The sequence below is a fragment of the Lactuca saligna genome, chromosome 7 (assembly GCF_052625555.1).
Source record: "Lactuca saligna cultivar CGN05327 chromosome 7, ASM5262555v1, whole genome shotgun sequence".
Taxonomy (NCBI): domain Eukaryota; kingdom Viridiplantae; phylum Streptophyta; class Magnoliopsida; order Asterales; family Asteraceae; genus Lactuca; species Lactuca saligna.
In genome coordinates, this window is record NC_136423.1 from 94919252 (window position 1) to 94930973 (window position 11722).

Genomic DNA, 11722 nt, shown 5'->3' on the forward strand with positions numbered 1-11722 from the left:
GGTAAACTACCACTTTGAAAGGTGCCATCTGGGCTGCTAAGAATGTGGAGACCCAGATAAGAGAGAAGGGTCTAGAGAGAGCGGAGGTGGGAGAGAAAAGGAAGTTTGACAGATCCTCGAGGTTCGAAAAGAATAGTGAATTCTTGAAATCTGGTTCGAGAAGAGGAGGATCAGAAGCGAAGTGGTGTGACAAGTGCAAGAAGAAGCACTCTGGGAAGTGTGATGGAGGGGTCACTTGTTTCAAGTGTGAAAAGCCTGGACACTATGCTAATGAATGCACGTTCACTAAGAATGTCTGTTATGAGTGCAACGAGGAAGGGCACATTTCAAAGAATTACCCGAAGAAGAATGTGGCAAGAAGACCCAGCATACCACCGAAGCCGAAGGCAAGAGCCTTCCAGATGACGCTCGAGGCTGCGAAGGAGGCAACAGACGTCGCCTCAGGTACCTTTCTTGTAAATGGTTTACCTTCAAATATACTATTTGATTCTGGAGCCAACTACTCCTTTGTGTCGCATAAATTTGGTGGGAAATTAGCATTGTGTATAGAAAAACTTGATAATGCCCTGATTGTAGAAGTTGCTAGTGGAAAATTCGTACATGTTAGTAATCGTATTAGGAACGTAGTCATCAACCTAAACAGAAACGAATTCCACGAAGAGCTATTACCCACAGAGTTAAACGGTTTCGACATCGTCTTGGGTATGGATTGGCTTAGCGCCAATGATGCTGAGATTCAATGCTGAAAGAAGATAGTAAGGGTGAACCCACCCGGAAAAGAATCATTTATGGTGTACGGGGACAAACGCTGAGTGAATTCTGGAATCATCTCCCTGATGAAAGCCAGAAAGTGTTTTTCCAAAGGATGTGCATCATACATGGCATTCGTAATCGATGCTAAGAAAGAAAAGAAAGAGGTGCAGAATATACCGGTTGTATGTGATTATCTGGAAGTCTTTCCCGAAGATCTTCCCGGGTTACCACCTGATAGACAAGTAGAGTTTTGGATAGACTTTTTACCAGGTACAACACCGATATCAAAGGCACCTTACCGATTAGAACCGATGGAGATGAAGGAGCTTATGATGCAACTTTAGGAGCTGTTGGACAACCATTTCATTCGACCTAGTTCATCACCCTGCGGAGCTCCGGTGTTATTCGTGCAGAAAAAGGATGGAAGCACGAGAAAGTTTATAGACTACCGAGAGCTGAACAAGGCAACAGTGAAGAACAAGTATCCATTGCCAAGGATTGACGACCTATTCGATCAGCTGCAAGGTTCGAGCTACTTCTTAAAGATCGATCTTAGGTCGCGATATCATCAGCTGAAAGTGAGAGATCAGGATATTGAGAAGACTGCATTCAGGACAAGATATGGACACTAAGAGTTCTTGGTTATGTCGTTTGGACTAATCAATGCTCAGCAGCATTCATGGATTTGATGAATAGGCTTTGTAAACCATTCCTCAATAAATCTGTGATAGTGTTCATCGACGACATTCTAATCTACTCGAAAAGCCAAGAGGAGCATGGCAGCATCTACGGGAAGTGTTGGAAGTGTTAAGGAAGGAGAAGCTTTACACTAAGTTCTCCAAGTGTGAGTTTTGGATCGGAGAAGTCCAATTCTTGGGTCATGTGGTTAACCAGGAGGAAATAATGGTTGACCCTACAAAAATCGAAGCTGTAATGAAATGGGAACGTCCAAAGAGTCCCACGGAGGTTCGAAGCTTTCTAGGATTAGTCGGATATTACCGATGATTTATCCAAGGCTTTTGTTCGATAGTTGCTCCATTAACAACGTTGACCCACAAAGGAGCTACATATATGTGGAATGAGAAACACAATGAGGCATTCGAGAAGCTAAAGAAGAAGTTATGTGAAGCACCGATACTTTCTCTACCTGATGGAGTTGAAGACTTCGCGGTCTACAGTGATGCTTCTGGAGTGGGGTTGGGTTGTGTTCTGACCCAAAGAGAAAAGCAGATAGCATACGCATCTTGACAATTGAAAGAGCACGAAAAGAACTAGCCCACTAATGATCTGCAGTTGGCAGCGGTAGTATTTGCTCTAAAGATATGGAGGCATTACCTCTAAGGCACGAAGTGCAAGCTGTTCACTGATCATAAGAGTCTCCAATATCTCTTTAATCAAAAAGAATTGAACATGAGGCAACGACGCTGGCTAGAGTTACTCAAGGACTACGACTATGAGATACTTTACCACCCTGGTAAAGCAAATGTTATTGTTGATGCTCTCAGTCGGAAAGTCAAACTTAAACGTAAATGGCCAAGAGTGTTGAGAATCGAAGTCATCTCGACGATTATGGAAAGTATCAAGAAAGCTCAAGAAGAAGCTTAGAGAAGAATGGCCGAAAGGAAGAACGTTTGGGAAAAACGTTAGTGTTCGGTACAAACAGTCGACGATTGAAGGTATTCCAAGATCGGATTTGGGTACCTAAGATGGGAGGAATAAGAGATCTTCTGATGGAAGAAGCACACAAGACCATGTACTCAATTCATCCTGGTAGCACTAAAATGTATAAGGACTTAAAACCCTATTACTAGTGGCCGACGATGAAGCTCGATGTTGCGAAGTATGTGGTTGAGTGTGTAACATGTGCGAGAGTTAAGGCACAACATTAGAAACCATATGGGAGTTTAGAACCTTTGCATGTACCCATGGGTAAATGGGAGGACATCATCATGGATTTTGTGACTAAACTACCCCGGACGAAGAACGGACACAACATGATTTGGGTGGTCGTGGATCGTTTCACCAAGAGTACACACTACATAGCCACCAACAAGAAGTGGTCTATGGATAAGCTTGCAAAGGATTACGTGAAGGAAATTGTAGGACTTCACGGTGTTCCTCTTACGATTGTATCTGATCGTGATAGTCGTTTCACGTCGAGGTTTTGGAGGAATCTACAAGAGGAGTTCGGTACAAAGTTGTGTTTGAGTACTGCTTACCATCCGCAAACCGATGGCCAGAGCGAAAGAATGATTCAAACATTAGAAGATATGCTGAGAGCATGTACCCTCGAGTTCCAAGGGAACTGGGATGAGCACTTACCTCTGGTAGAATTCTCCTACAACAACAGTATGGATAGAAGTGTTGTACGTCATCTTGTTGGCTTGAAGCAGGAGAGATCTGTTTATGGGCCCCAAGATAGTTCATGATACTGCTGAGAAGTTGAAGGTGATTAGGGAAAGAATGTTAGCAGCTCAGGATCTTCAGAAGAGCTATGCTGCCAAGAAAAGACGACCGATAACCTTCAAATTTGGGGATTTCGTTTTGCTTAAAGTCTCACCATGGAAGGGACTTATAAGATTCGAGAAACGAGGGAAGTTGAGTCCAAGGTTCATTGGACCCTTAAAAGTTCTTCAGAAGGTTGGGAACCAAGCTTACAAGCTGGAATTACCCGAAGAACTTGATGGTATACATAACACCTTCCATGTGTGTTATTTGAGGAAATTCACGAGAGAAGTTCTCGACATAATTCCAATCTCAGAGTTAAGGATGGATGAGAATAAAAGGTTGATCTAAGAGCTTGAGGCAATTGTTGACCGTAAGACTAAGAAGTTACGACACAAGATGGTCGACTTAGTGCTAGTGCGATGGAAGCATTCGAATTGGCCGAATCTCACTTGGGAAACAGAGGATAACATGATGAGTCGCTATTGTAACGCCTAGGTTTTAGGGCTAAGTATTTTAGACAATGTAATAGTCTAGGTCAACTATTGTAACTCTTTTTTAAGTAATGAAGATTAAATAATTGAGTATTATGTGAATTATGTGTATTTATGTGCTTATTATTTAATTATAAAACGTATAATTAATAAAAAATAAAAATAAGCATAAACATTAAAGTGTGAGATAAGCCTGATATCTTTATATAAAGTTTTAGTGGTCGAAACAAGGATTTCGGGGATATAAAGAACGTTGAAATCCGAGTTATATCAAAGAAGTTATGACTCGTTGAAGTTTTGCAACAAAATAGGCAGGATATCGGGAAGCGTAAATAGTGAATTTACGATAGAGCGCGATTTAGCCTTCTCAATCTAAACGAAAGTCTTATTGTATGTTAATCTAAGAGCGTTGATAAAATGAATGCCCAAATCTGAATTCGTATGAGGAAGTTATGATTTTTCGAAATTTCGGATTAGCAGTGTACAACCCGAAATTGAAATATTAGATCGAGCGGTTTTTAGCTGACACAACCTAAATGAGAATCAAATATCTCGTTAAGATTAACGTAACGAGAAAAAGATGGGCGAAAACGGACATCGGATAAAGAAGTTATGAGAATTTAACAGACCAATCCTGTCTCGGCCTTTTAATAATATAACTTTTAAAATAGATTCAAAATTAGCTGACAGAGTCTAAACGAAAGTTGTAGAGTACGTTCCCACCTTCGCGTGGATATAAAAAACGTCGAATACGGAGCTAGTACATGAAAGTTACAAAATTTTAAAGTTTGCACTTGAATTTGCGAAGCTGATTGTGAAGTTGATGACGGGCAGCATCTGGACCGTCGCTTGCTGATCACGGCTCGCTTCGGATGAAGGACATGTCGCTTCGCCCTACGCCCCGCATCCGAGTTTAGTAAGCCCAGCGTACCCTCTGGCCTTATCCTTCTGACGAATGCGAGACAGCTGGATCCGGGGTGGCAACCCTATCCGAGAGTACGCGCAGCGTACCCTCGGTATGCCCAACGTAAAATCCGAAGCCCACCCCTATATAAAGGGTGCGAATTCATCCGAATTTCTCACACCTTTCTCATATATCTCTCTCTAAACTTTCTCTCTCTAAGGGTTTTAACCCTCCCCTAAGCCTAGATGATCCCCTAGCACACTAAGGAAGCCCCGAGGCTCCCGGAGTCCCAAGAAAAAGGGTCTTTCGGTTTCGAAACGCTGCTCCAAATAAAGCCCGGTTTTCTTTAAAATCCGTTGTAAGTGATCTACGCTTACACAATTTTTAATATAGCTTTCGAATAATTATAGTAATGTTAGTAGGTCCTTAAAATTATTATTTAGGATATTATTATGAGTTATATTGAGTGCTATTTAACGCTTATATAATAATAATAGTCAGACAATTAATTTGTCACGGTTATCGTTAGGCTAAACCCTAGTGGTATTGGTACTAGGTTTTCTCGAAGGAATTTTTTTTTGAGAGTATCGAAGCGCTATCCGAGTGCTAAGTCGCCAGCTTTCAGGTGAGTACATAGTTACTTTCAGCTTACACATAGATATGAAGTATTTTATATAAATTATGTGCTATGTGTGCATATTATCTGAATACTTGCTATCTATGTTGGATGAACGTTTTTATAAATGTTTTTAATGATTTAAACTGTATATGTATTTTATATCTACAAAAATGTTGGGGTAAAACATGGGTAGATGTAATAGGTGATGTGTGATAAAATGATGAGAGGCCTCGATGTTGTTGTTGTTGATCCAGTCATCTAGCGGAGTATAGATGATGTGTGTGAAACAAGCTAGTTTTAAACCTAATTTTAGTTAATAAATTAAGCACATAAAGGCAGTGAGCGTGTCTTTTAGTGGTATAGTTGGATAAGTAGGGTGTCGAACTCAGGGAACAAAAATTAATCTAATAACTAGTTTTAACTAAGCAAGTAATAAAAGTAAAAGTGTTTGTCTCTAGTTTCACAAGATTATAAACTTAAACACAACACTTAAGCACTTAACTAACTAAACAATTAAAGCAAATGACAAATTCACCAAATTTAATAAAAGGTTTCTATTTAGGTTCAACAAATTCACTCCTATGGTTATTTAAATGATAAATCAATTATTATTGGTTACCAACTATAGTGGTTAGGTTCATGTTCATTACTCCTAACTCTTAGTCAATTAATCAATTCAAGCAGTGGCCAATTGTTTAAACTAATTAATTCCCTAGTTCAATTGTTTAAATTAAATAAGATTTGTAATTGGTTAATCAAGTTGGTGTTTCAATTAACCTCTTGTTTATTGGTTTCTCAAACAAGCTCACACATTAATTTACCCATTCTCTAATTAGTCCTATTTTCATATTCATTATTCCTAAGCGTATGATAAAGTGTTCACATAACATATGAGGTTAATAATTAAGAGATGTTCATGCAGCTTAATTACCTTCCAATTAACAGAACATAGTTGTCATTAATGCATAAGGTTCTTTAACAAACTTAATTTAATAAAATCACCAAATAACCATCAATCAAAAAGTATAATTAAACCATAGGAGTAACTTGGTCTTCCCCAACAGAAACAAAACAAATTTAGTTCATAATCATAGCAAAAACAAACTCAAAAACAAATTCAACTGCTAAACATGCTTAATTCCTAAAGCTAAGTGGAATGAATAACCTAAATTACCTTGATTCTTCAAAGGATTGAAGGTTAGGGTTCTTCAGCTCCTCAAAGGGTTCTTTTTCGCAGGTGCAACTCTCAAAATTGCCAAAAGTCCTTTCCATTCGGATAATGGTTCGCTATTTATAATTATCACAAAACAGGGTGTACTCGGCAAGTAGCAGACCCAACTCGCCGAGTAGATGCTTAAAATCCGTCTTATACCAGGAGTCTTGACTTATCTTCTGGAATATTCTTGGGTACTCATCGAGTAGCCTCGAGAACTCGCCGAGTAGCTATGCTTTTGTCCCTCATTCTTCATTCTTTAGTCTCTAATTGCTTCCCCTTGTTCCCTTTCACTCCCAAGCATGTCTTTTGGACTGAAAACAAAATTTAAGCATTATTAAGTACCTTTTGTCCACATTATATACATAATTAGTTAAAAATGAATAAAAATGTATGCTAAATATATGACTAATTATGCCAATATTAAAATACCCCACACTTGACTTTTGCTTGCCCCCAAGCAAAACTCAATTTTAACATATTAGAACCACATATGATAACTCCAATCTAACCCAACCATTATGCCAAGACTGCAACGCATGCATTTGTGTCTAAAATTGTCCTAAATACCCCCATACTCCAAATACTCACAATCCTCATAAACATTCGCCCACTCACCCCGAACTATGCTCATTTTCTGCATCTCTCCAAATCCATCCTCAGAAAACCTCTTAACCTCAAGGTATTTTTGGTTGAGCAACCCACGCATACATAATCTAGATAATTACAGTTTATGATACCACATTGGAGCTCTTTAGAATTCTTTATTTCTTTGACATTTGATCTTTGATCTCTTTGAATTCACCACCTTGTTGTTTGGTTTTTGGTATCTTCAACTTTTTGAATTTCTTTGGAATTTTTAATCTTCTAATTTCACATTTGACTTTGATGCTTCAAAAACTCTTCAAACTTTTCTTGTAATGTCGTATCTCTTTTTTTACATGCACCTCACTTTTTTTCACTCAAAACCCTACATGCTTATGCAGGGGCGCTCAACTTCAACCTTTATTGGTTAACGATAATAATTTTCCTAGATACATTTCTGCTACACGATGCTAAACATATTGCATCTCTCAGGCTGAGCGAGGTCGTGTTTTTGTCCCATGATTTCACTGGAATAAGGAAGCCACAAATGCACTATAACGTATATAGGCTCAACTAAACATATGGGTTTTCATGCAATTATCAACACAATTCTAAGATGGAATCCTAATTGCTTTTTACCAAAATTTTCTAAATTAATTCCTAAGTAATATTTTTGGTATGCAAGAGTTAAAATTTTAAAATGAAACTAAATTAAGATTCTACATTTACTAATATGTGACCAACCCCCTACCCCACACTTATTTTATGCAATGCCTCATTGCATATCATGCAAAAATAAAAATGCAAACTATAGAGAGAATTGGAACAAACTCCCCTGGGGTAGAAGTCGCTAGGTTGATAACTCTTCTCTTCAGCTCCATCTTCAATTGAATTTAGACATGGGAACACCTCATCCATGTCTCGGGTGTCATTCGTCTCGTGTGGTTGACAGCTCGAAAATATCAAGGAAAAAGCTTCTTAGAAATCTCCAGTAACAACTCTTCACGAAAAATGGACAAGTATTGTAGTCAAAGTGCTCCAAATAGCTTTGGAACTTGAAAATTGTCGATATACTCGGCGAGTAGTGTCGTGTACTCGGCAAGTAGCTCTTAACTTGCAATTATTACGTGTAATGACCCATGTACTCGCCGAGTAGAAGTTGTGCACTCGGCGAGTAGGCGTTGTATTGCTAAAACTGATCTAGCTTGTGTTCTTCTTAATTAAGGTTTTGAATTTGAATAATACATAGACCCTTCCTCTAAACCTTTCAGTAGCAACACCCTCCATTACTCTCAACTCTAACGGACTCAATCCTAAGGACAAAACTTTTCACTCTTACTTGAACATTCCTCACTTCCTTACTTGGACCTTGCCCCTTAACACTTTAATATGCTTCCTAACCTTCCAATCTTGAAAAATATGCAACCAAAAGTGAAAGCAATAAAAGGTCCTAAAAGAAACCAAATCATCCAAGTTTAACATTTATTCAAATCAAACACCATAAATAAAAAACATAAAACACAAAACATGAAACATAAAATCTTCAATCCTCTTCCTCCATGTCAGCTCCTCCAGCTCTGCTTCCTCCTCCTTCATTGCCCCTCATCATTCTTTCCTCCCAACTCATAATGTAGGGATATCCCAGACTGGGTCTCGGTGCGATGTTCATTTGTTCGAAGAGGTGTCCAAATGATTGATTGTTATAATTGACCCCTCTTCCAATATCATCCAAATAGCGCTTGTACTCCACTTGATTCCATCCATCGTTCTCTTCCTCCACCGGAATAACCGGTGGGTCTTCTCGTACCCGCTCGCTTCGTTGCCTCACACGCCTTCCCGACTCCTCGGGGATAGCCGACTCATCGGCATGAGGAATAGAAAAAGAATCTCCAAACTTCTCCACGATCCTTTCCCTCCTATATAATGTTGTGTTGAATGGAAGGGGATAAATGATCGTCAATGCCCTTGCCTCTTGCAAATCTAATATCCCAAATGACCATGCAAGCCTTGTCACAAATGGATCTCCATTAATCTTGGAGTTCACCTTCTCCTTAACAGCCCCTTCCGCAAGATACTTGGCTATGCAGCAAGGGAGATTGCAGAAAACATTGGGAGTAATACTACTCGACAGATAGAAGATGTAAAGGGTTGGGACCTTGTCCCAGTCCTTCCGCATATTAATCGTGCTGGCCATGAAACGATGAATGAGACAGTGGATTGGAGAACGAATGTGACCCTCCTGTGCGGTAGATGGGATGTACACCCGGTTAGCAATAGTATTCCACCAGGTAGAAGCAACCACTGCCTCTGGGAGATCTTTGTGGCAATTCTCCAAGAAAGCTTCAAAGTCCTCAGTCAACATAGTGCTTTGCTCATAGATTCCAAGCCTCCATGAAAATTCAGCCATGCTGCATTGTCGCAGCTCCCCACCAAGAGAAAAGGAACTTACATTGGGATTGTAGTACTCACTACCACCTCAGAATGAGATGGTAGCAAAAAACTCCCAACATAATTCAGCGTAGACCGGTTCTTGAATTTTGAATAACTGTAACCAACCATCACATATGATGGTTGAATCCCCTAAATTTCATTCTTTCACCAAATATGGTGTCAGCTCTTCTTCCAAACCAACCTTCCCCATCTACTCCCAATCCACTGCATTGGGTAAATGAATCTCTTTCTATTTCAAAGCCTCTAACTTGTTTTTGGCACGGGCTTGAGACGATTTGGATGTGATTTGGTGGAACGAGAGCCACTAGATGTCCCCTTAGCTTCCCCCTCTTGAAGACTGGCCTCTTCTGGACATGGTACCTGCATAACAACATTAAGAAAGCACAAACAAACAACACCCAACAATTAAAATCGAATAAAACATATTTGTATAGCCTCCTACTCGCTGAGTTCATGTCCTACTCGGAGATTAGCATGAACATTAGGCCTAGATTCAGACCAAACATATATGGGTCATCTAAAACACCCAATTTTGCACAGGGGTTTGCTGTACTAAGTCCAATAACTACTAATCCAAAAGAAATTTCTCCTAACACCTCCTAATTCATGGTAAAATCAAAACCCTAGAATTTGAGGAAACCCCAAAATCCGATTTTTGACAAAATAGGGGCAAATAAGTGATAAAGCTTGAACCTTTGATGATTTTTAAGTGTAAAAGTCATACCTTTTCTCCTGAAAGTCGAAGATTGAACCAAAAATCACAGAAATCGCTTGAGGGTTGCTGTGCACGGCGAGTGAGTCGGTAAAATGGCTGAAAACCCTTATTTCACAGATTATAAATCGTCTGTGTAAGTTGGCTACTCGCCGAGTAGAAAAGATATAGTCGCCGAGTAGAACTGCATTTACGCGTATTTCTGGTTATTTTGGCAAGTACTCGTCGAGTACACGTACCTACTCGGCGAGTAAAGCTTGTAGTTTGACAAAAATTGAATTTTTTAAAATTTTTAATTTTTAATCCACCACCCCACACTCTAGGAATTTCTTGCCCTCAAGCAATTATTTAGAACATATTTTCAGAAGAAAATGAATGAAAAAGATCCTAAGAAATTAAAAAGAAAGTAAAGGAAAGAAATGCAAACTCTAAACTCGGGTTGCCTCCCGGAAGCGCTTCTTTTTAAGGAGTCATTAGCTAGACTCCTCCCATTCTACGTGGCTGCAATACCTTCCAGCAGCATCATCTCTTCCATGCCTTCATTCCTTAGGACTCCTTCTTCATACTTTTTGACCCAATGTCCATTGACCTTGAAAGGTGTTCCATCTTTTGACAATAGCTCTATAGCACCATGTGGAAACACCTTCTTCACAAGAAAAGGACCATCCCATCTTGATTTGATTTTTCCCGAGAAGAGTTTTAGCCTTGAATTAAAGAGCAACACCTTTTGGCCTTCATGAAATTCTTTATTTTCCTTTATCCTCTTGTCATGCCAACTCTTGGTTTTCTCTTTTTAGATTAAAGAACTAATGTAAGCTTCATTTCTAAGTTCCTCAAGAGCATTCATTTGCATTAACCGATTGTTCTTGAGCTCCTCCATGTTGAAAGTGCACATCTTTAAAGCCCAACACTACTAGAAAAACAGCCTTTTACGATGCTTATTACGCGTCGTAAAAGGCTCAGACGACGCGCAAATGCGCATCAAGGAAGGCCCTGTCATAAATAGAGATGACGCGCTTTTGTGCGTCGTCTATAGACGACGCGCATTTACAACGCGCAATTATGATGCGCGTTTACGACACGCAATGCGTATCAAGGAAGGCCTTGTCATAAAGGAAGACGACATGCATTCGCGTGTCGTAACCTTACAACACGCATGTTAATGACACACAATGCGTATCAAGAAAGCCTCTGTCAAGAAAGGCCATGTCATCAATGAAGATGACACACATTTTTGTGTATCATAATTTTAAATGTTTAAAAAAAATATTATTTATAGATTTATTAATTTTTAATTTAAATAATACATTAAAATCACATAATACAAAATAAAATACCATAAATAACAAAGATAATTCATTTCACTATTATGTCAAATACAAATAATTATTCCAAAAGTGAGTAAATGTTATAAAAAAATGAACTCATTTATATACAATTGCATCATCTAGCTTACTATGTGCCAACAACTCTTTGTGTGTTTACTTTTGCTTGAGTCACATTTCCTCCGAAGCTTTTATCCATGCCAAAATTTGATATCTTGAGT